The 26,131-nt window shown below is 39.9% G+C and overlaps 1 pseudogene; it reads right to left on the bottom strand.

The window, feature by feature from the left end:
* Window positions 1-1,786: 1,786 nt before the first annotated feature.
* Window positions 1,787-25,940, bottom strand: LOC107609479 (uncharacterized; annotated as a pseudogene).
* Between the last annotated feature and the right edge of the window lie 191 nt (window positions 25,941-26,131).

The following is a 26,131-nucleotide window of genomic DNA, read 5'->3' as shown; positions in this document are numbered from 1 at the left end:
CGGTTGTATTTTGACTATATCGTATATAAAGTTTGAGTACAGAAGTTAGAGAGCTAAGCCTCAAAGTAGTCTCTGAAGTTATACTCGTGCTTCATAGTAGTCACTGAACTTAATAGTTACCCATATTCGTCCTTGAAGTTGCACTTCGGGACTCAGACTCGTCCTTCCGGCACATTCTGCTCATCTGACGCCACCGGAATGCTGATCTGGACTAGAGGGTGACATGCTGGCGAAGCTAAAGGCTAGCTGACGTGAATGAGTAAACTTTGTTGATTCAATTTGGTCCTTAAATTGAAGTTAAAAATCCTAATTCCCAAATTTGAAGATTAATCTGCAGTGCCCACTCTCTTCTCTTCTCGTCTCTTCCCTTGGATTCTCTTGTGTTGGCTTCAGCATCTTCAAAGCCAGACGGTAATGGCTAGCACGAGCAACGCAACTGGGAGCTCGAACAACCTACGATCTTTTAGAAGCATTATGAGGAGAATGACCTGAAACAAAGATTCGCGTTTGCCAGAATGGTGTGGGTGCGGGGCGAGACAAGTTTTGCGATGGTCAGGGACGGATTCTAACCCAGGGAGACCGTTCTTCGGTTGCCCAAAATACAATGTAAGTGGTTGTTGTTTGCTGTATTTCTGGATATAAACTTGGCTGATTCACTTTCTTGGGTGCAGACTGTAGATAAAGAGGTGGTGTAGTTGTTTCTATGGGTAGATAAAATTTTGAAAGAAGATGTAATAACATGTGATAGTAGAACAAATCCTTCAATTGACAATGAAGAATGGAAGATGAAGATTGTTTGGAAACTTGAAAGATTAGAGTCTGAAGTTAGGGTTCTAAAAGTAGGTGAAATTTTGGTGTTTGTATTTATGCTACTGATTACAGTAGCTGTTCTTCTCTTAAAATTGATAAACAATTTGGCCAATTGTATCTGGCAAAATAAAACCCAAAACCTGACACAGATCAATTCAAGAAAGTCATAATTCATATTCATAATGTAAAAAATACATCCAAAGAAGGCATTATAGAGCCAGAATAATAGTCACCAAGTATATCGGAGTTGTTAAAATATAGACCTCATAAGTTTCCAACACTAAAATCCCCAACACTAGGATCCTAATTAAGAAAGCATACAAAGTAAATTACTTCACCAAAACATATAAACAAAGACACCATTTGTCCCTAAACATAATAATCTAAGTCATTAATTCTTGGTTCTGGGTGACTTGAATCCTGAATTAGGCACAAATCTCATTATGCTTGCAAGTCTTGTTCCTGTGTTGCACCTTACATTTGATTAGGTGGATTAGTGCTTGCTGGTAGAGTGCTTGCAGATGATGTGCTTGCAGGTGGGGTGCTGGCTGGTTGGGTGGTGGCAGCTGGTGTGCTTGTTGATAGTAATGCTTACTTTTTCCTACTATTTGGAGATAGTAATGCTCACTTTGAATTAACATTTTCTTTGAATCAGTTCATGTATACAGTGTATGGCATCATCGACAGTAAGCATCTAATAGCCACTCATATGCAACCTTTTCAAGTTGAGTCCTATGACCATTAGATTACACAGATTACATACATACTATAGTTCCTACAAAGATACAGTCTCCAATGGCAGCAAAAATAGCTCTTCCGAGAAAGCTCCATCTGCATGAATGACAGTGGATATAAAAACACCGAAAACAAATGCTACGTCAACAAAAATAACCACTATAGATAATAAACTTGTTAAATCCAAGAGAATAATGAAGGCTTACAATGAGAATGGAGAGCAACTACCCCTAAGAAATGCTCATGTATAGAGGTAATTAGCAGCCATCATTAGCTCCAAAGTTAATTCAGATTCAATAGGAAACTCTGTCTTTTACCTACTAACAGCTGCAAGATTTTCACTATTCAAGTCAGTAGAACTATTTTGCTGAAAATAACATTGCATGAATTAAGAGATTTCATATTAGAGCTACAGAGCTTTAAATTACTTCCCAAAGGAAAGTATAACTTACATTGCAACACATAAGAAAGACTAACATCGATGCTCGTTAGAGTAGAGAAGGGGGCAGGAGGCCAAAACATCAGTTAGAAAAAAAGGGGCCAACTCAATTAGCAATACGATTTTTTAATAGTATCTCGAATTTTCAAGCTGTCCAGTAGTTTTCTCTTGTCATTTGAAACAGATGACAAGAGAAAGTAAAATGATAAAAGAAGGGCACACAATGAAATGTGCAACCACATGATACATAAAACCATGTAAAACAATCTCTCTTTGATGGAGCACTGAATTCAGCAAAACCCTAGACTCTAACACATGAAGAATCCAGTCTGAAACCTAAGAAGTAGAAATGAAACTCAAACGGCCGCTTTATAGAATCAAATAGTTAAACATAATAAAAACCTCCTTGCTCGTCGAGAATCCATCCTACTTAATAGAAGGATCACACAGTGATAGACACCAAGCAAAAATCAAATTCCCTACTAAAACCAGGACAACAAAATCACAATTTAGCTGGTCATTGGTGCACAAAATTGTGATTACACTTTTCACAATTCCGCACAACTAACCAGCGAGTGCACTGGATCGTCCAAGTAATACCTTACGTGAGTAAGGGTCGATCCCACAGAGATTGCCGGCTTGAAGCAAGCTATGGTTATCTTGTAAATCTTAGTCAGGAGATTAATGATAAAAATGATTTTGTTATGAAAAGTAAATAACATGAATTAAAAGGTACTTATGATTCAGTAATGAGGAACAGGTTGAGGTTCCGGAGATGCATTGTCGTCTGAATCTCTGCTTTCCTACTGTCTTCTTCTCCAAACACGCATGGCTTCCTTCAATGGCACGCTGTATGATCCTCTCGGATGAAAAATACCAGGTACGATGTCTGCACGACTAATCAACTATTGGATTTCTCGTCTCGGATGACAAATACCAAGTACAGCTACCGCACGGCTAATCATCTGTCGGTTCCCACTAGCGTCGGAATAGGACCCTGTCCTTTTGCACACTGTCACTGCACCCAACATTCGCAAGTTTGAAGCTCGTCACAGTCATCCCCTCCCGGATCCTACTCGGAAAATCACAGACAAGGTTTACACTTTCCGGATCCCAGGAATGCTGCCAATGATTCTAGCCTATACAACGAAGGTACTAACCCCCGGATTCAGTCCGTAGATTAGAAACCTAAGAGATACGCACTCAAGCTGTCATCCAATGACTACGTTGAGCTCAGATAGAACGAGAGTGGTTGTCAGGCACGTGTTCATAGGTTGAGGATAATGATGAGTGTCACGGATCATCATATTCTCTATATTGAAGTACGAGTGAGTATCTTAGAATAAAATCAAGCGTGATTGAATAGAAAACAGTAGTAATTGCATTAATCCATTGAAACACAGAAGAGCTGTAACAGCCCAGACCACCCGCTAGCACGATATTGTCCGCTTTGGCACACAAGGCCTCACGGTTTTGCCTTTGACGATAGGGATGATGGCCAAAGCCCCCACACTCACTCGTCAAAACGCGTCATGCTAGGGAGAGGTATCCACACCCTTATAAGGCATGCTTCGTTCCCCTCTCCAACCGATGTGGGCCTTACAATCCACCCCCCTAAGGGAGTCCAGCACCCTCGCTGGCACATCGATCCGGGTTCTGGCTCTGATACCATCTGTAACAGCCTAGACTACCCGCTAGCACGATATTGTCCGCTTTGGCACACAAGGCCTCACGGTTTTGCCTTTGACGATAGGGATGATGGCCAAAGTCCCCCACACTCACTCGTCAAAACGCGTCATGCTAGGAAGAGGTATCCACACCCTTATAAGGCATGCTTCGTTCCCCTCTCCAACCGATGTGGGCCTTACAATCCACCCCCCTAAGGGAGTCCAACGCCCTCGCTGGCACATCGATCCGGGTTCTGGCTCTGATACCATCTGTAACAGCCCAGACCACCCGCTAGCACGATATTGTCCGCTTTGGCACACAAGGCCTCACGGTTTTGCCTTTGACGATAGGGATGATGGCCAAAGCCCCCCACACTCACTCGTCAAAACGCGTCATGCTAGGGAGAGGTATCCACACCCTTATAAGGCATGCTTCGTTCCCCTCTCCAACCGATGTGGGCCTTACAATCCACCCCCCTAAGGGAGTCCAGCGCCCTCGCTGGCACATTGATCCGGGTTCTGGCTCTGATACCATCTGTAACAGCCCAGACCACCCGCTAGCACGATATTGTCCGCTTTGGCACACAAGGCCTCACGGTTTTGCCTTTGACGATAGGGATGATGGCCAAAGCCCCCCACACTCACTCGTCAAAACGCGTCATGCTAGGGAGAGGTATCCACACCCTTATAAGGCATGCTTCGTTCCCCTCTCCAACCGATGTGGGCATTACAATCCACCCCCCTAAGGGAGTCTAGCGCCCTCGCTGGCACATCGATCCGGGTTCTGGCTCTGATACCATCTGTAACAGCCCAGACCATCCGCTAGCACGATATTGTCCGCTTTGGCACACAAGGCCTCACGGTTTTGCCTTTGACGATAGGGATGATGGCCAAAGCCCCCCACACTCACTCGTCAAAACGCGTCATGCTAGGGAGAGGTATCCACACCCTTATAAGGCATGCTTCGTTCCCCTCTCCAACCGATGTGGGCCTTACAATCCACCCCCCTAAGGGAGTCCAACGCCCTCGCTGGCACATCGATCCGGGTTCTGGCTCTGATACCATCTGTAATAGCCCAGACCACCCGCTAGCACGATATTGTCCGCTTTGGCACATAAGGCCTCACGGTTTTGCCTTTGATGATAGGGATGATGGCCAAAGCCCCCCACACTCACTCGTCAAAACGCGTCATGCTAGGGAGAGGTATCCACACCCTTATAAGGCATGCTTCGTTCCCCTCTCCAACCGATGTGGGCCTTACAAGAGCTCCTCACCCCCACCTATGGGGTTTAGAGACTCATGCTGTAGAAGATACAAATGAAGTGTAAAAATGTCATGAGGAGTTAAATGAATCTCTAAAAGTAGTTTTTATACTAAACTAGTAACTTAGGGTTATAGAAAATGAGTAACTAGGTGTAGATAGTGCAATATTCCACTTCTGGGGCCCACTTGGTGAGTGTTTGGGTTGAGTTTTCAAGCTTCTACGTGCATATGCCTCATATTGGAGTTAAACGCCACCCTGGGTGCCAAAATGGGCGTTTAACGCCGAAAAGTATGCCAGTTCTGGCGTTTTACGCCAGAAAGTTTTAGGCTGGCTTTTAATGCCAGTTTGGGCCATCAAATCTCAAATAAAGTATAGAATATTATCTATTGCTGGAAAGCCCAAGATGTTTAATTTCCAACGCAATTGAGAGCGCGCCAATTGGGCTTCTGTAGCTCCAGAAAATCTATTTCGAGTGCAGGAGGGTCAGAATCCAACAACATCTGCAGTCCTTTCTCAGCCTCTGAATTAGATTTTTGCTCAGGTCCATCAATTTCAGCTAGAAAATACCTGAAATTACAGAAAAACACACAAACTCATAGTAAAGTCCAGAAGTGTTATTTTTGAATAAAAACTAATAAAAATATAATAAAAAGTAACTAAAATATACTAAAAACTATGCCAAAAAGGGTATAAATTATCCGCTCATCACAACACCAAACTTAAATTGTTGCTTGTCCCCAAGCAACTAAAAACAAAATAGGATAAAAAGAAGAGAATATACAATAAATTCCAAAAACATCAATGAAGATTAGTTTTAATTAGATGAGCGGGATGATGAGAGGAACTTTTGCGTGGTCTAGAAAATTACGGATAAATCCTCGTTGCAAGTATAGTTTCTAAACCTTCAAAAGTCCTTTCGTACAAACGTTTTGGTTGTCACAAGTAACAAACCCCTAAATAAATTGTTAACCGAAGTATTCAAACCTCGGGTCGTCTTCTCAAGGAACTGCAGGGAAGTATGTTCTTATTATTAGTTATGGAGATTGTAAAATTAGGGTTTCAAGAATGAGGAACAAATATGAAAAATAATTTAAATGGCAATTAAAAATAAATAAATAACTGTAAAATAAACTTTTGGCAAGGTATGAGAAATTGGAAGTCCAAATTAGTTACTGATTTCTTAACCAAGACCAAAAAGGAAAAAGTAAATTTGCTAGAATAAAAATGTCTTCAGATTGAAAGCAATGGTGACATAAATAAAAGAAAGCAATAATAAACTGAAATACCTCAAATAGCATTAATTCAAATAATCTGGAACATAGAAGAATTCATAAATTAAATGGTAAAAGTAAATAATCAACTAAAGTAATGGAATGAATAAAAGTGAAAGGGAAGCTTAAAGTAAAGGAACATTAAACCTGGGATCGAGAGTCACTCCTAAAATTAAGAGAAATCCTAAATCCTAAGAGAGAGAGGAGAGAACCTCTCCCAAAACTAAATCTAAATCATGAGAAGTAACTAAATTGGCGAGCTCTCCCTGAATGGATGAATTCCCTCACTTCATAACCTCTGGTCTATGCCTTCTGGACTTAGATTTGGGCCAAAAAGGGCTTCAGAATTCGCTAGGAGCGTTTTCTGCAATTTCTGGTGCGTGTCCTCTGTCACGCGTCCGCGTGGGTCACGCGGTCGCATTATTCGGAGCTTTTCTTGTCACGCGGTCGCGTCAGTCATGCGGCCGCGTCGCTGTTGATTCGCGCTTGGCATGCGTCCGCGTCGCCCATGCGATCGCGTGGATGCCAGTTTCTTTAGAAACTTCATTTTGTGCTTTCCTTCCAATTTTGTATGTTTCCTTTTTCATCCTTTAAGTCATTCCTGCCTTAGAAGATCTGAAACTACTCAACACACTAATCACGACATCGAATGGAAATAAAGGTAATTAAAATAATTAATTTTAAAGCATAGGAAACATATTTTCCACATACATCACATAATAAGGAAGGGAAAGTAAAATCATGCAATTAATATGAATAAGTGGGTGAAGGATTGAATAAATCACTCAAATTAAGCACAAAATATATCATAAAATATGGGTTTATCAACCTCTCCACACTTAAACAATAGCATGTCCTCATGCTAAATCCAAGGTAAAAAGTAGGGTTAAAGTGGTGGAATGTCATGCAATGCAATTTAATCTAAATGAAACTACCTAGATGAATGATGCATCATGCAATTCTAATTTTTATTCACTTGAATATAAAGCTTGCATGTAGTTAAATTAATTCACATTCTCAAGGAGTCATGTATATATATATAGCCAAGCCTTAGATAGTGATAAAGTGCCTTTACAATTGAGATGGGAGAGAAAAACATTTTAAAAACTTGCAAGACAATTAATAATTTAAGCAGAGATATATGTTAATGAGCTATTGAACCCTCACTGGATTTTGTGTTTACTCTCTAATCACTCAGTGTTTATTGGGTTAATCACTCTATTCTTCATTTTATTCTTTCTTTCTATAACTTTGTTCTTCATCTAACCAATCAACAATTATAGAATATAGACATACCAAAAATCATGAGGTCTTTAATTAAGGTTGTAATGGGGCCAAGGTAAAGGTAAGGGTATATGTATAAGGCTAAGTGAGCTAATAAGTGAATCCTTAATTAGACTAAGATCTCACCTAACATACATACTTAGTAAAACAAAACTTCTTTACCTATTTTCCCATCTTTTCCCACTTTTGATGTTACATGCTCATGTTTCAATTTTTATTTTTATTCCATGTGCATTGCTTTTATTGTTGCAATTGGGGAATTCTTTCGTATCCCCTTTATTCAAAGACTTTAAAAATATTTTTTTTCTTTTTTTTATATATGCACATGGTAATTTAATTATTTTGATTTCACATGCTTCCCAAAAATTCTTATTTTGAATTATTTTATCTCTTTTCAATTTTTCTACTTTTTTGTTTTTATCATCCATGTTCCCAATAGGTTTTCCACATTTAAACTATACATGCTTTTCTATCTTAAGCTAACTAAGGATTCAACTTGGGATTTTTAATTTATTTTTCTGCTTAAGGCTAGTAATGTGGTTTATAGAATAAAAGGGATTTAAAGGCTCAAGGGGGCTAACAAGGGTGATGTGAAAGGTAGGCTATTTTGAGATAAGTGAGCTAAAATCAAATAATGGCCTCAATCACTCTCTTGGTATGTATCTACATTCTATAATCGAACATATAGATTAAAACAAAGTAAAGAACACCAGAATATAAAAGAAGGGCGGAACACACAGGAATAAAAATTATGGTTTGAATGTAACCATACAATTAAGCTCAAAACTCACAGGCTATGTGTTCTCTAGCTCAAAAATCATTTATCACTTATGTATGTCATGCAGGTTTAGTTAAAAATTCCCATTATTTTCAATGTAAAACTTAAGGTGGCTTTAAAGTTCTAGTGTTTCTCCTTGATGAAATGTTGTTTAATTAACTAACATGTAATGCCATATATACAAGGTGTGGGTTGTTTTGATTCTGTTAAAGTCTCTAGTTTACTTCCTTTTTCTTTTCAATCTATTCCGAGTTATCTTATGCTAAAAAGGGTAAACTATACTAATCAATCCACAATTTCTATAACTAATAAGTTAGAATTGCAACTAAACTAAGTGGCTAAAATATGAACTAAAAATGTAAAATGCAGAAATAGAGTATAAATACATGAAAATAGCAATGTATAAGTACTGAAAAATAAAGAGAAAAAATACAAGAAAATAGTCAAAATAAAGGAAAAAGGGTCTGTAGTGGTTCACCAAAATGATACGTCAGAGATGGCGACCTCCCCACACTTAAAATGAAGCATCGTCCCTGATGCTCACTCAAGCAGGGTGTGAAGGGGTGTCATCATTGGAAGGCTGGGTAGCTGGAGTCTCTGTGGTGGTGGTCTGAGGATCTGGCTACTGCAGAGGCGGTGCTGACTGGATAGGGATCTCGGAGTCTGTAGCCTGGATCTGATGTGGGATCTCCTGCTGGTGTGCTGCCTGCTGGGTGCCTGCCTGCGCTGCCTCCTGCTGTGGATGAGGCGCAGCCTCGGGCGCATCCGCCTCCTCCTCAGATGCCTCGGATGGTGTGTCAGGCTCGGAGGGGATGTCACCAGATCATATCATCAGCTTCAGGTGCTCATAGCGTCGCTTGTTGCGACGCTCCATCTGGTCAAGCCGTCGAAACAGGCGGTACACTAGGTGATAGATGGGTTCTGGGGCAGGTGGAGGTGCAGTGGTGGTGGCAGGTGTAGCTGTGGAGGAAGAGGGGCCGGCAGATGGTGTGGCAGTGTCACCAGGAGCAGTGAGGACTGGAGGTCTGTAGCCCAAGGCTAGAAAGTTCCTGCTGTGCGGGATAATCTTCTTGCATTCTGCAGCAGGTGGCCTCTCATCGGCATCCTCCCAAGGCACGTCAGCTCGACGGCCCAGCTGTGTAACCAAATAGGGAAAGGGAAGAGTGCCTCGGACGTGGACCCTAGCCATGTAGAACCGGATAAAGCGTGGTAGGTACAGGTCCTTACCCTCCATCACACACCATAGGAGGGTGATCATAGCGGCAGGTATATCTGTCTCGTGAGTACTCGGCATAATGAAGTTGCTAAGTATCTGATGCCACAGCCGAGCCTCATCATTCAAGTATGCCCGCTTGATTCCCTTGGGCATGGTGGTGTTCTGACCCATAATCCAAGAAACGGTCGGGTCAAGGGCTATCCGGGCCTTGACTGCATCCGAATCAAACTTCAGAAAGCGCATGTCTTCCTCAGCTTTCTGATAACCATCCGGCTGATCAGATTTAGGCAGAAACTTCAGAACATCTTCAATTGCCTCTTCAGTGACCAGAATCTGCTTCCCCCTAAGGTTCACTGCATCTAGGGAAGTCTTGAAGTAATTGTAGTAGAATTTCCTTACCCAAGATGCATTGACCTCAGACAGGTTTCTCTCCAGAAAGAACCAGCCTCTTTGTTTGATCTGATCAGAGGTGTATTGCTGGAGTTCTCCTGGGATCTTCAGAGTCCTCTCCAGGTATAGGTTCCTGGAGTTTGCAAACACCGGATACTTCAGCTCACAGTATCGGTTTGCAAACTTCACTAGGTCATTAGCAGGGAGCAGCTGGTCGGCCTTCTCCTACGGGGTGAAGTTTTTCTCCCGCCAGGAGGCATCATGCATGAGATCTATGATAGACATAGATGATTCTCCTCTTTTACGTTTGCCAGTGGTAGCCTTTCCTTTTCCCTTTCTCTGGGAATCTGACATCCAAAAAAAAGAAAACCAGGATATAATAAAAATAGAAAAATAAATAGGCAAATAGTAAAAAGAAACACAAAGTGGCAAAGGAGAATTAGAATGAGGTAAATGAGTGAAGTAAATGTGCATTAAGGATTGTATAGGAGTTAAAAGTTCGAAAGAAAAAATTCACAATCCAAAATGTAATAGAAGGCATGTTAAGTAGGAAAAATTATCAGTATGCCATGGTTAGAGGGTTAAAAGAAAGTGAAAAACCAGAAAAAAAAAGATTTTAAAAGGTTAGTTTGGTTAGAATTAAAAAAAAAAGATTTCAGGAAATTAGAATTAGTGAGTTCATGAAAAATGGGTTAAGATAAGTGGCATAAGGATAAGTTTCTAAGTAACAAGAATTCATAATTAGAAGTGATAGGTAACTCATAACCAAACAAGGAAAACAGGTTGATGATGATTCAAATAGATATAGAAATAGCAAAAATTGGAATCAAATATAAAAAATGCAATATATGAACCAGGAAATCAAAGAGAATAAGAATGCGTGCCTGGCATTCATGAATGGGTGTGGGTAAAGCAGAGGAAAGCAGATTTCAAAATGCCAAAACCAAAACATGAATGAAAATATTTTACAGAAATTTGGGCAGCATTCTGACTAAAATTGGATTGTCCCAGAAAATAAACAGCAATCAAATAGTTCATATGAATTAAAATTTAAGCTTGCAATTACATATAAGAAATATAAACATGAAAATTCAGTGTAAAGAGCAGCATGAAACAAGAAATCACAGCATATGAACATTACAAACATCACAGCAACAGCAAAATTGCAAATTTGATAAAACAGAAACATGAACAGTGCAAGTAAACAGGCCTAAATCCACTAACCACAACTTAGGCTACCTAACAACCGAAAATCCACTACAACATGCATATCTAACTAGCCTAAACATGAACATAAACAGAAAATAATGAAATAACGACTAAGGATAGAAAGGTGGCGTTCGTCGGAACCTGGTAGGCCGAATAAGGAGAGTGGGCAGAAAGGAGGCTGGGGGTGGTGGTGACGGCGTCTGGCGCAGCGGCTGGCGGTGGTGGGCACGGCTGTTCGGGGCAGGGGAAAGAAGGGATGGGTAATAGGGTAAGAGGGGAAGGGAGGGGGTAGGTGTGTGTGTGGCGGATGGGGGGCGCGGCTGGGACGGGCGGCGGCGGTGGGTGGTGGTTGCGAAGGGGGGCAGTGGCGGAGAGGGGGGGGGGAAGAAGAAGAAAGAAGAAGAAAGAAGGGGGAGGAGGAAGGGGGGTAGGTGGCGGCAGCGTCTGGGAGGTCGGCGGCGTCTGGGGGTGGCGGTGATGGTGGCTGGATGGTGGTGGTTGGATTGGAGGGGAAGAGAGGGAGGAGAGGGTTTCAGGGGGGGCGCGACTGATAGGGTTCGCGTGGTTGGGGGGGTTATAAATTTGAATCCACGCGGCCGCGTGGGGCACGCGGTCGCGTGGCTGGAGCGAAATGGGGGGTGATGCGATCGCATGGAGGGCAAAAAGATTGAATGTCGTGATCGCCTGGCGCATGCGATCATGTCGCTGGGATTTGTGCTAAACGCACGAATCCAGCGTCGTTTCAGTGCAACTCTCTGTCTCCTTTGGGGTGTTCGTGCAATCCATGCAACGCGGTCGCGTGGGATTGGTTGTGTGCAAGGGACGCGATCGCGTGGGTGACGCGATCGCGTGGGTCATTTGTGCGAAACGCACAATCGCCGCACGATTCCAGCCTAACTTTCTGGACGTTGGATCTTTACGCCGATCTCCAAGTCAGACGGCCGCGTGGATGACGCGATCGCGTGGGTGGTGTTTTCCGCAATATGACGCGATCGCATGAGTGATGCGGTCGCGTCGCGCACTATTTTTTTATGCAGTATGCAGAATGCAATGATTAATATGAATGCGATGCAAAATTCCAGGTTCAATATTATAAAATAAAATAAAACTTGAAAACAAACAAAACGAAATAAAAATTGAAAAATGAACGATCATACCATGGTGGGTTGTCTCCCACCTAGCACTTTTAGTTAAAGTCCTTAAGTTGGACATTGGAGGGGCTTCCTGTTATGGCGGCTTATGTTTAAATTTATCTAAAAATCTCCACCAATGCTTGGAATGCCAATAGCCTCCGGGGTCCCAAACTAGGCATGTAAAGCTCCTGAGCAGCTTCAAACAAATTTTTAGGCTCCCGGAATGACGAGTGTCGGAATAGATTCCAGGATCCCAAACTTTGCTTTTAAATCCGCCTCCGTCTTGATCTATACTTTTCCATCCGGGCGGTTTAGAAAGTAGATTCTCACCATGGTGACCAAACATTTTCCGAGATCCATTCAATTGAACATGATACCAATCCGTGCACTTCAAGTTGAAGCGTAGAACCTTATTGAACCTTGTGCACCAGCTCTGAGTACGAGCCATTTCCCTCTTACTCTTAAAGCCGCAGAGAGCTCTAAGCTGGCCATCTGTTTCAAGCAAACCGTATTCAAGTGAAAAAGTAAAGTTAAAGGTTAAGGATTGTACCCACTTGAAGCTTGTATTGGGTGGTAATGGCCTTGGGGTAGGTGTTTCTGGTGGTTCTGTAAGTTCTACTCCCTTGTGCTCTTCTGTGAATTCCTCCACTTCTCTGCAAGGTTCTTCAAATGCATCTGTGTCCTGGTCAAAGTCTTCTGTGTCTTCCTCATCACTCGAGTCATAGATTGGAGGTTAAGAGAAATCTACCTCTGCATCATCTTCGTATTCATTTGGGGAAGATTCTTCGATCTCGGATAATTCACTCGCGGATGCAAGTTCATTACTAAGAGAACTTGACTTGTGACTATCATCATCAAGGGAATTTGTGTCCTGGGTTATTCCGTCTAGTTCTTCATAAACGACTTGCCTTGGGGATTGTGCACTGTCCTCCTTAGCATCAACTGTAACGTCCTTGACGGAGTTCTCCTCAGCTCTGAATTCCCATGGAGGTTCAGCATCTCCTAGATCTTCAACCAACTCTTCTTCTTGCGTAATGACAGCTTCTTCTACTTGTTCTAGTACGAATTCATTCTCTGTCTTGTCCACTAGAGTTTCTAGTATTTCCTTTATGCTACGCTCTTCGTTAGATTGTCCACATGGGGCTGTGGTTGGTCCTTGAATGTTCGAACGTCTAGAAGCTAATTGAATTACTACTTGCTCCAGTTGTCGAATGGTTGTTTGAAGTTTATTTATTGTTTCCTTGAGGCGAACCTCTGATTCTCGGGGTGATGGATTTGGACATGATACATAGGAAAGTGGTGGTGCTTGGGAGTGATTGGATTGGAACTGGGGTAAATAGGGATCATGTGGTGGCGAATGGTGAAGAGAAGCTTGTGAGTGTGGTGGTTCGAGGTTATGTTGAGAGGATGGTCTATAGGCACGGGGTGGGGCTTGTTGGTAGTTACAAGGTTGTCCACCATATCTATCAGATGGGTATGCATTGTAGAATGGTCGTTGTCCATGATATCTTGGAGGGTGTTGTTGCTTAAAGGGTTGACTAGATCCTCTTGGCTCCATCCATCCTTGATTGGTCTGACCTTGATGCATATTCCTGCTGTAACTTCTATTTCCTTCAACAAAGTTAGAACCAAACTCAAAGCGAGAAGGGTGAGAGTTCATAGTAGCAAATAAAATTAAAAAGAAAAAAAAAACAGAAATAAATAAACAAGTAAAAGAAAAATATTTACAATAACCAACAATAAGGCACACGTTAGCAGTTCCCCGGCAACGGCGCCATTTTGACGAGAGGAACTTTTGCGTGGTCTAGAAAATTGCGGATAAATCCTCGTTGCAAGTATAGTTTCTAAACCTTCAAAAGTCCTTTCGTACAAACGTTTTGGTTGTCACAAGTAACAAACCCCTAAATAAATTGTTAACCGAAGTATTCAAACCTCGGGTCGTCTTCTCAAGGAACTGCAGGAAAGTATGTTCTTATTATTGGTTATGGAGATTGTAAAATTGGGGTTTCAAGAATGAGGAACAAATATGACAAATAATTTAAATGGCAATTAAAAATAAATAAATAACTGTAAAATAAACTTTTGGCAAGGTATGAGAAATCGGAAGTCCAAATTAGTTACTAATTTCTTAACCAAGACCAAAAGGGAAAAAGTAAATTTGCTGGAATAAAAATGTCTTCAGATTGAAAGCAATGGTGACATAAATAAAAGAAAGCAATAATAAACTAAAATACCTCAAATAGCATTAATTCAAATAATCTGGAACATAGAAGAATTCATAAATTAAATGGTAAAAGTAAATAATCAACAAAAGTAATGGAATGAATAAAAGTGAAAGGGAAGCTTAAAGTAAAGGAACATTAAATCTGGGATCGAGAGTCACTCCTAAAATTAAGAGAAATCCTAAATCCTAAGAGAGAGAGAGAAGAGAGAACCTCTCTCAAATCTAAATCTAAATCATGAGAAGTAACTAAATTGGTGAGCTCTCCCTGAATGGATGCATTCCCTCACTTCATAACCTCTGGTCTATGCCTTCTGAACTTGGATTTGGGCCAAAAAGGGCTTCAGAATTCGCTGGGAGCGTTTTCTGCAATTTCTGGTGCGTGGGTCACGTGGTCGCGTCATTCGGAGCTTTTCTTGTCACGCGGTCGCGTCAGTCATGCGGCCGCGTCATATGTGTTTTGCTTAAGGCGCGTGGTCGCGTTAGTCATGCGGCCGCGTCGCTGTTGATTCGCGCTTGGCATGCGTCCGCATCGCCCATGCGATCGTGTGGATGCCAGTTTCTTTAGAAACTCCATTTTGTGCTTTCCTTCCATTTTTGTATGTTTCCTTTTTCATCCTTTAAGTCATTCCTGCCTTAGAAGATCTGAAACTACTCAACACACTAATCACGGCATCGAATGGAAATAAAGGTAATTAAAATAATTAATTTTAAAGCATAGGAAACATGTTTTTCACATACATCACATAATAAGGAAGGGAAAATAAAACCATGCAATTAATATGAATAAGTGGGTGAAGGATTGAATAAATAACTCAAATTAAGCACAAAATATATCATAAAATATGGGTTTATCACGGGACTAGTGGCTTTTTGCTTCTGAACAGTTTTGGCATCTCACTTTATCCTGTGAAGTTCAGAATGATTGGCATCCATAGGAACTCATAATTCAGATAGTGTTATTGATTCTCTTAGTTCAGTATGTTGATTCTTGAACATAGCTACTTTATGAGTCTTGGCCATTACCCTAAGCATTTTGTTTTTCAATATTACCACCGGATATATAAATGCCACAGACACATAACTGGGTAAACCTTTTTAGATTGTGACTCAGCTTTGCTAGAGTCCCCAGTTAGAGGTTCCCAGAGCTCTTAAGCACACTCTTTTTTCTTTGGACCACGACTTTAACCGCTTAGTCTCAAGCTTTTTCACTTGACACCTTCACGCCACAAGCACATGGTTAGGGACAGCTTGATTTAGCCGCTTAGGCTAGGATTTTATTCCTTTGGGCCCTCCTATCCATTAATGCTCAAAGCCTTGGATCCTCTTTACCCTTGCCTTTTGGTTTAAAGGGTTACTGGCTTTTTCTGCTTGCTTTTTCTTTTTCTTTCTTTTTCTCTCTTTTTTTTTCGCTAATTTTTTTCGCAAGATTTTGTGTTTTTCACTGCTTTTTCTTGCTTCAAGAATCAATTTTATGATTTTTCATATTATCAATAACATTTTTCTTTTTTCATTATTCTTTCAAGAGCCAACAATTTTAACATTCATGAACAACAAATTAAAAAATATGCACTGTTCGAGCATTCATTCAGAAAACAAAAAGTATTGCCACCACATCAAAATAATTAAACTAATTTCAAGATAAAATTCAAAATCCATGTACTTCTTGTTCTTTTGCAATTAAAAACATTTTTCATTTAAGAAAGGTGAAGGATTCATAGGACATTCATAGCTTTAAGACATAGACACTAAACACTAATGATCATGTAATAAAGACACAAACATAGACAAAACATAAAGCATAGAATTCGAAAAATAGAAAAATAAGAACAAGGAAATTAAAGAACGGGTCCACCTTAGTGATGGCGGCTAGTTCTTCTTGAAGATACTATGGAGTGCTTGAGCTCCTCTATGTCTCTTCCTTGCCTTTTGTTGCTCTTCCCTCATGGTCTTTGGTCCTCTCTGATTTCAAGGAGGATGATGGAGTGCTCTTGGTGAGGTCCATGAGTGGACTCTCTTGTTTGCTCCATCCTCTTTCTAGTGATGGGCTTTTGAGATGAATCTCTCCTTCTCCCATGACTCGGAGTTGGAAGCAACTTCCTTCCCTTTTCTCTTCCTAGAGGTTTCTCTAGCCTTAGGTGCCATTAATGGTTATGGAAAAATAGAAAGCAGAGCTTTTTCCACACCAAACTTAAAAGGTTTGCTCGTCCTCGAGCAAAATAAGATAGAAGGGAGTAGAAGAAGAATGATGCAATTAATTTTGAAAACTTATTACCGTATGCAAGAAAAATTAAGAAGAGTTGAAAAGGATTTGAAAAGATATGTAAGTTTTAAAAACGTTTTGGAAGGAGTTGAAAAGAATTAAAAAGAGAATTAAAAAGAATTGGAAAGATTATTAATATTTGAAAATAGAAATTGAAAGATGAACGTTTAAAAGATGTTTGATGCAAAAATTATGAATTAAAACATGAAAAATTGAAAAAAAAATCGAATTGGAAACAAAATTACCTCCCTTGTGTCATCCTGGCGTTAAACGCCCAGAATGCTATCCATTCTGGCATTTAACGCCCACTGGACTGCCTAGTTGGGCGTTTAACGCCCAGCCAGATACCCTGGCTGGCGTTAAACGCCAGGATTCCTCCTTTACTGGGCATTTTTCTGAACGCCTAGAATGCTGCCATTTCTGGCGTTAAACACCCAGAATGCTGCCTGCATGGGCGTTAAACTCCCATTCTACTATCCTTAAATGCCAGTAAGCCTGTCCTCCAGGGTGTGCTGTTTTTTATGCTATTTTTGATTTTGCTTTAATTCTGCAGCTGTTTTTATGACTTCACATGATCATCAACCTAAACTAACAATGGAAAATGAAATAAAAAAGTAATTAGCATGGATAAATAAGATTGGGTTGCCTCCCAATAAGCGCTTCTTTAATGTCTTTAGCTGGACTTTTATTGAGCTTTTTAATTTAGTCTCAGTTTTGAGCATTAGTGCTCAACGTTGCCTTCAAGATAATGTTTGACTCTCTGTCCATTAACAATGAACTTTTTGTCAGAGTCAATATCCTGGAGCTCTACATAACCATATGGTGACACACTTGTAATCACATATGGTCCCTTCCATCGGGATTTCAACTTCCCAGGGAACAATCTGAGCCTAGAGTTAAACAGCAGGACCTTCTGTCTTGGCTCAAAGACTCTAGATGACAGCCTTTTGTCATGCCATCTTTTTGCTTTCTCCTTGTAGATTTTAGCATTTTTGAAAGCATTGAGTATGAACTCCTCCAGCTCATTCAATTGGAGTAATCTCTTTTCTCCAGCTACCTTAGCATCAAGGTTTAGGAACCTGGTTGCCAAATAGGCTTTGTGTTCCAGTTCCACTGGTAGATGACAGTTTTTTCCATACACAACCTGGTATGGAGAGGTCCCTATCGAAGTCTTGAATGCGGTTCTGTATGCCCACAGAGCATTATCCAGACTTCTTGCCCAATCCTTTCTACAGGTACTTACAGTCCATTCCAGGATTCGTTTTAGTTCTCTATTCGATACTTCAGCCTGCCCATTTGTCTATGGATGATATGGAGTTGCCACTTTATGGTTAATTCCATATCTGACCAGAGCAGAGTCAAGCTGTTTATTGCAAAAATGAGTGCCTCCATCACTGATCAGTATCCTAGGGACACCGAACCTGCTGAAGATATGCTTTTGGAAGAACTTTATTACTGTCTTAGTATCATTAGTGGGTGTTGCAATTGCTTCTACCCATTTAGATACATAGTCTACTACCACTAGAATATAAGTGTTTGAATATGATGGTGGGAAAGGTCCCATGAAGTCAATACCCCATACATCAAACAACTCAATCTCTAAGATCCCTTTCTGAGGCATGGCATAACCGTGAGGCAGATTACCAGCTCTCTGGAAACTGTCACAGTTACGTACAAACTCTCGGGAGTCTCTATAGAGAGTAGGCTAGTAGAAGCCACATTGGGAAACCTTTGTGGCTGTTCGCTCACCTCCAAAATGTCCTCCATATTATGATCCATGGCAATGCCATAGGATCTTCTGCGCCTCTTCTCTAGGCACACATCTACGGATCATTCCGTCTGCACACCTCTTAAAGAGATATGGTTCATCCCACAAGTAGTACTTTGCATCAGTAACTAATTTTTTTGTTTGCTGCTTACTGTACTCCTTGGGTATGAATCTCACAGCTTTATAGTTTGCAATGTCTACAAACCATGGTACTTACTGAATGGCAAAGAGTTGCTCATCCGAAAAGGTTTCAGAGATCTCAGTAGAAGGGAGGGACGCTCCTACTACTGGTTCTATCCGGGACAGGTGATCAGCTACTTGGTTCTCTGTACCTTTTCTGTCTCTTATTTCTATATCAAACTCTTGTAGAAGCAACACCCATCTTATGAGTCTGGGTTTTGAATCCTGCTTTGTGAGGAGATATTTTAGAGCAGCATGGTCAGTGTACACAATCACTTTTGATCCTACTAAGTAAGATCTGAACTTGTCAATCGCATAAACCACTACAAGCAGCTCCTTTTCCGTGGTTGTGTAATTCTTCTGTGCGTCATTCAAAACACGGCTAGCATAGTAAATGACGTGCAGCAGCTTGTTATGCCTCTGTCCCAATACTGCACCAATGGCATGGTCGCTGGCATCACACATTAGTTCGAATGGTAATGTCCAGTCTGGTGCAGAAATGACTGGTGCTGTGACCAGCTTAGCTTTCAGAGTTTTAAACGCCTGCAGACACTCTTTGTCAAATACAAATGGTGTGTCAGCAGCTATCAGATTGCTCAGAGATTTTGTAATTTTTGAAAAATTCTTTATAAACCTCCTATAGAATCCTACATGCCCCAAAAAGCTTCTGATTGCCTTAACATTGGCAGGTGGTGGTAATTTTTCAATTACCTCTACCTTAGCTTAATCCACCTCTATCCCCTTGTTTGAAATTTTGTACCCAAGGACAATTCCTTCAGTCACCATAAAGTGACATTTTTCCCAGTTTAAAACTAGGTTAGTCTCTTGGCACCTTTTCAGAACAAGTGCTAGATGGTCAAGACAGGAGCTAAATGAGTCTCCAAATACTGAGAAGTCATCCATGAAGACTTCCAGAAATTTCTCTACCATATTAGAGAAGATAGAAAGCATGCACCTCTGAAAGGTTGCAGGTGCATTGCACAGACCAAATGGCATCCTTCTGTAGGCAAATACTCTAAAAGGATATGTGAATGCTATTTTCTCTTGGTCCTGAGGATCTACTGCAATTTGGTTGTAACCTGAATCAGTAGTATTCATGACCTGCTAGTCTCTTTAGCATCTGGTCTATGAATGGTAAAGGAAAATGATCCTTTCTGGTGGCTGTATTGAGCCTTCTGTAGTCAATACACATACGCCACCCTGTAACTGTTCTTGTAGGAACCAGTTCATTTTTTCATTATGAACCACTGTCATGCCTCGCTTCTTGGGGACAACTTGGACAGGGCTCACCCAGGGGCTATCAGAAATGGGATAAATAATCCCAGCCTCTAGTAACTTAGTGACCTCTTTCTGCACCACCTCCTTCATGACTGGATTCAGCCGCCTCTGTGGTTGAACCACTGGCTTAGCATCATCCTCCAATAGGATCTTGTGTAGGCATCTGGCTGGGCTAATGCCCTTAAGATCTCTTATGGACCACCCAAGAGCTGTCTTGTGTGTCCTTAGCATCTGAATTAGTGCTTTCTCTTCCTGTGGCTCTAAAGTAGAGCTTATGATCACGGGAAAAGTGTCATTTTCTCCCAAAAATGCATATTTCAGAGATGGTGGTAGTGGCTTGAGCTCGAGTTTAGGAGGCTTCTCCTTTTCCTGAGGAGTTTTCAGAGGTTCTTCTGTTTTCTCTAGTTCCTCCAAATCAGGCTGAACATCTTTAAAAATATCCTCTAGCTCTGATTTGAGACTCTCAGTCATATTGACTTCTTCTACTAGGGAGTCAATAATGTCAGTGCTCATGCAATCTTTTGATGTGTCTGGATGCTGCATAGCTTTGACAGCATTCAAGTTGAACTCATCCTCATTGACTCTCAGAGTTATCTCCCCTTTTTGGACGTCAATGAGGGTTCATTCAGTTGCTAGAAATGATCTTCCTAGGATGAGAGTAGCTCTCTTATGCTGCTCCATTTTCAGCACTATAAAGTCAGTGGGAAAGGCAAATGGCCCAACCTTGACAATCATGTCTTCAATTACGTCTGATGGAATCTTAATGGAGCCATCAGCAAGTTGAAGGCATATCCGGGTTGGTTTAACTTCATCAGTCAAACCAAGCTTTTTGATAGTGGATGCAGGTATTAGATTGATACTTGCCCCAATATCACATAGATCTGTCTTGGTATAAGCACCCTCTAATGTGCATGGTATCATAAAGCTTCCGGGATCTTTAAGCTTTTCTAGTAAGCTTTTCAGAATGACTGCACTGCATTCTTCAGTAAGGAAAATTTTTTCAGTTTCTCTCCAATCCTTCTTATGACTTAAGATCTCTTTTATGAACTTAGCATAAGAGGGTATTTGCTTAAGTGCCTCTGCAAACGGAATCTTTATTTCAAGAGTCCTGAGATAGTCTGCAAAGTGGGCAAATTGTTTATCCTATTCCACTTGGCAGAGTTTCTGAGGATAAGGCATTTTGGCTTTGTATTCTTCAACCTTAGTTGCTGCAGGTTTATTTCCTACAGAAGTGGTTGGGGAAGCCTGCTTATGGGGGTTGTTATCAGCACTTACAGGTGTCTGATCCCTTATTGGCATTTGAACGCCAGAATTGGGTGCTGAATGGGAGTTTAACGCCAGATTGCCACCCTTTTCTGGCGTTTGGACGCCAGAACTGGCCATCCCTTGGGCGTTTAACGCCACTTTCTTACCATTCTCTGGCGTTTGAATGCTAGAATCATTCTTCTCTGGGCTCTTGCTGTCCTCAGAGGGATTTTGGACAGTGGTTTGGTCATCCTCTATCATTTGTTTCTTTCTTGGCTTTCTATTGCTTTGAATTAAGACATTCAATGTCTTCTCACTCCTTAATTGAACAGCTTGGCATTCTTCTGTTATCTATTTAGATAGCTGCTGTCTTGTCTGATTCAAGTGTTTTTCCATATTCTCATTAGCATCTTTGGTTTCTTGCAGCATCTCTTTAAATTCTGCTAACTGTTTTGTTATAACAAGCAATTGCTGATTGAGTTTAGCGACTTGTTCCTGAGGACTAAGTTCAGTGGGTACTACATTAGCTTCTTTATTTCATGGAGGACCCACCACTTAAGTATAGATATTGATTTTTAGCAACTGTATCAATGAGCTCTTGAGCCTCTTTAATTGTCTTTCTCATATGTATAGATCTACCAGCTGAGTGGTCTAGAGACATTTGGGCCTTTTCTGTAAGCCCATAGTAAAAGATGTCTAACTGTACCCATTCTGAAAATATTTTAGAGGGGCATTTTCTTAGCATCCCTCTGTACCTTTCCCAGGCATTATAAAGGGATTCATTATCCTCTTGTTTAAAGCCTTGGATGTCCAGCCTTAGCTGTGTCATCCTTTTTGGAGGGAAATATTGATTCAAGAATTTGTCTGATAACTGTTTCCATGTTCTTATGCTTGCTGTAGGTTGGCTGTTTAACCACCTCTTAGCTTGATCTTTTACAGCAAATGGAAACAGTAATAATCTGTAGACATCCTGATCTACTTCCTTATCACGTACTGTGTCAGCAATTTGTAAGAACTGTGCCAGAAACTCAGTAGATTCTTCCTGTGGATGACCGGAATACTGGCAATTTTGCTGCACCATGATAATGAGCTGAGGGTTTAGCTCAAAACTGCTGGCTCTGATAGGGGGTATACAGATACTACTCCCATATGAGGCAGTAGTGGGGTTAGCATATGACTCCAGAGTCCTTCTGGACTGTTCATTTCCACTTAGGTCCATAATGGAGAAAGGGAGATGATGTGGATTGTGAATAAAAATTTTATTCCCGTTTTTTTTAATTTAACGAAATTAAAAATAAAGTAAATAAATAAAATGATGCAAGTTTTGAAAATAAATAAAAAAAGAAAAAGAAATAAACGAAATTGGAAAACTAAATTAATTAATTAATTAAAAAGAATTGAAAATTTTTGGGTGAGGATTTTCGAAAAATGAACAGAGAGAAAGTGATTAGGAAGTTTTGAAAAAGATATGTCTTAAAATTAAAGATATTTGTAAGAAAATAAATAAGAGAAAAGACTTGAAAAAGATTTAATTTTAGGATTTGAGATTAGAAAAGATAAGATAAGTTAGGTAAGAGAAGATAAGGAATTTAAAAGAAGATAGGTTTTTAATTAAAAAGTTTTGAATTTTAAATTTTAAAATTTGAAGTTTGAAATTTGAGATTTGAATTTTAAATTTTAAATTTTGAATTTTGAATTTTGAAAAAGTCAACAGTATAAGATAAAGATTTGAAAAAGATTTAACTTTTGAAAATGTTTGATTTTTAAAATTTTAAATTTAAAATTTGAATTTTGAATTTTGAATTTTGGGATTTAATTGAAATTTGAAATATGAATTTGAAATAAGATAAGATAAGATTTTGAAAAAGATATGATTTTTTTTGAAAAAAGATTTGAATTTTGAAATTTTAAAATTGAGATAAGATAAAATAAATAAAAATTTGAATTTTTAAAATAAAAATCTGAATTTTTAAAAGTAAAATTCGAAAATTCAATTAAAATAAAGAGAAAAGATATTTTTGAATTTAATGAGGAAAGAGAAAAACAATAAAATGACACAAAACTTAGAATTTTTAGATCAAAACAAAGAAAACAAACAAGAAAACTTTGAATGTCAAGATGAACACCAAGAACACTTTGAAGATCAAGATGAACACCAAGAACAAATTTTGGAAATCTTTAAGAAAATAAAAACACAAAGGACACCAAACTTAAAAATTTTTATACTTTGGACACTAATAATTCGAAATTGCAGAAGAAAAACAAGGAAAGACACAAAACAAGAAAAACTAAAGGTCAAATAAGGAAAATAAACAAGAACAACTTGAAAATTAAGAAAGAACAAGGAACATATAATTAAAAATATGAAGAATTGATACCAAACTTAAAACATGAAACTAAACTCAAACAAAAGACTCAATTATTAGTTTTTTTTTATATAGAAAATTTCGAAAAAATCTAGAAAAAGGAAAACAAGGATTTTAAAATTTTAACCAAAAACAATAATAGAAGATGCAATTATAGTGACTCTAAATCAAAAAGATAAATTTTTTCTAATCTAAGCAACAAAATAAACCGTCAGTTGTCCAAACTCGAACAATCCCCGGCAACGGCGCCAAAAACTTGGTGCACGAAATTGTGATTACACTTTTCACAATTCCGCACAACTAACCAGCAAGTGTACTGGGTCGTACAAGTAATACCTTACATGAGTAAGGGTCGATCCCACGGAGATTACCAGCTTGAAGCAAGCTATGGTTATTTTGTAAATCTTAGTCAGGAGATTAATGATAAAAATGATTTTGTTATGAAAAGTAAATAACATGAATTAAAAGGTACTTGTGATTCAATAATGAGGAACAGGTTGAGGTTCCAAAGATGCTTTGTCGTCTGAATCTCTGCTTTTCTACTGTCTTCTTCTCCAAACACGCATGGCTTCCTTCAATGGCAAGCTGTATGATCCTTTCGGATGAAAAATACCAGGTACGATGTCTGCACGGCTAATCAACTATCGGATTTCTCGTCTCGGATGACAAATACCAAGTACAGCTACCGCACGGCTAATCATCTGTCGGTTTCTGCTAGCGCCGGAATAGGACCCTTGTCCTTTTGCACACTGCCACTGCGCCCAACATTCGCAAGTTTGAAGCTCGTCACAGTCATCCCCTCCCGGATCCTACTCGGAATACCACAGACAAGGTTTAGACTTTCCGGATCCCAGGATTGCTGCCAATGATTCTAGCCTATACCATGAAGGTACTAACCCCCGGACTCGGTCCGTAGATTAGAAACCCAAGAGATACGCACTCAAGCTGTCGCCCAATAACTACGTTGAGCTCAGATAGAACGGGAGTCGTTGTCAGGCACACGTTCATAGGTTGAAGATAATGATGAGTGTCACGGATCATCATATTCTCTATATTGAAGTACGAGTGAGTATCTTAGAATAGAATTAAGCGTGATTGAATAGAAAACAGTAGTAATTGCATTAATCCATTGAAACACAGCAGAGCTCCTCACCCCCACCTATAGGGTTTAGAGACTCATGCTGTAGAAGATACAAATGAAGTGTAAAAATGTCATGAGGTGCTAAATGAATCTCTAAAAGTAGTTTTTATACTAAACTAGTAACTTAGAGTTACAGAAAATGAGTAACTAGGTGTAGATAGTGCAAAATTCCACTTCCGGGCCCACTTGGTGAGTGTTTGGGCTGAGCTTTCAAGCTTCCACGTGCATATGCCTCATATTGGAGTTAAACGCCACCCTGGGTGCCAAAATGGGCATTTAACGCCGAAAAGTATGCCAGTTCTGGCATTTTACGCCAGAAAGTTTTTGGCTGGCTTTTAACACCAGTTTGGGCCATCAAATTTCATGCAAAGTATGGACTATTATATATTGCTGGAAAGCCCAAGATGTCTACTTTCCAACGCAATTGAGAGCGCACCAATTGGGCTTCTGTGGCTCTAGAAAATCCATTTCGAGTGCAGGAGGGTCAGAATCCAACAGCATCTGCAGTCCTTTCTCAGCCTCTAAATCAGATTTTTGCTCAAGTCCGTAAATTTCAGCCAGAAAATACCTGAAATTACAAAAGAATACAAAAACTCATAGTAAAGCCAAGAAATGTGATTTTTGAATAAAAACTAATAAAAATATAATAAAATGTAACTAAAATATACTAAAAACTACCTAAAAATAATGCCAAAAGGGTATAAATTATCTGCTCATCAGTCATGTAAAGGGAGTGTTAATAATTTAAATTCCCTAATAACACAAAATTTCCCCCCAAAACCTTGCGTTGACATTTTTCAACGATAAAACCAAGGATCACAAATCTAAAAATCCATAGCATATACAAAATTTTTGAATATAGGTAGCTTCGGATACACTACCACAAAATTCGCGAAAACCTCTCATTCAACAAAATTCACATTAGATTTCATGAAGTCACGAACACATGCCTCTCAAAAAAGGAGTAAATACCTCACGAATTAGAGATGGCAGTAAAAATACTAGCAAATCTTCTCAAGAATGGTGGTGCTGATCTCAAGGAAGGTAACCTCGTCGTGCTGCCTCTCAGCAAAACTCCCTATCAATACGATCAGAAGAGTGAAATGAGTGGAACCCTAATTTCATAGCACAAATGGAAGAATTATTAACCAGGATGGAAATATGAGCAACCTGGAGAGGTAAGCATGTTGTGTATGGTCTGTGAAACCATAGCAGCTTCCTTATAAACAAAGAATTCGAAACCCTCAGTGCTAATCAGCTTCACTGTATCTTCCTTCCTCATCTTGCGATTTTTTATTCTCCCTCGCACCATTACACTCGCCTTCCAAAGTGCAAACAAAGTGGTCCCTGAAGTTTGAGGGAGGATTCTTCAAAAGCAATTTTAGAGTGAAACGACGTCGTTTTATGGCATTTACGCACCACCTCTAATACTACATCGTTTTAGCTTTGCCAGCGTGTCACCCTCTAGTCCAT

This window comes from Arachis ipaensis, chromosome B7, assembly GCF_059453495.1.
Source record: "Arachis ipaensis isolate K30076 ecotype BB chromosome B7, ASM5945349v1, whole genome shotgun sequence".
In the NCBI taxonomy this organism is placed as follows: domain Eukaryota; kingdom Viridiplantae; phylum Streptophyta; class Magnoliopsida; order Fabales; family Fabaceae; genus Arachis; species Arachis ipaensis.
This window is presented reverse-complemented; position numbering and strand designations above follow the sequence as displayed.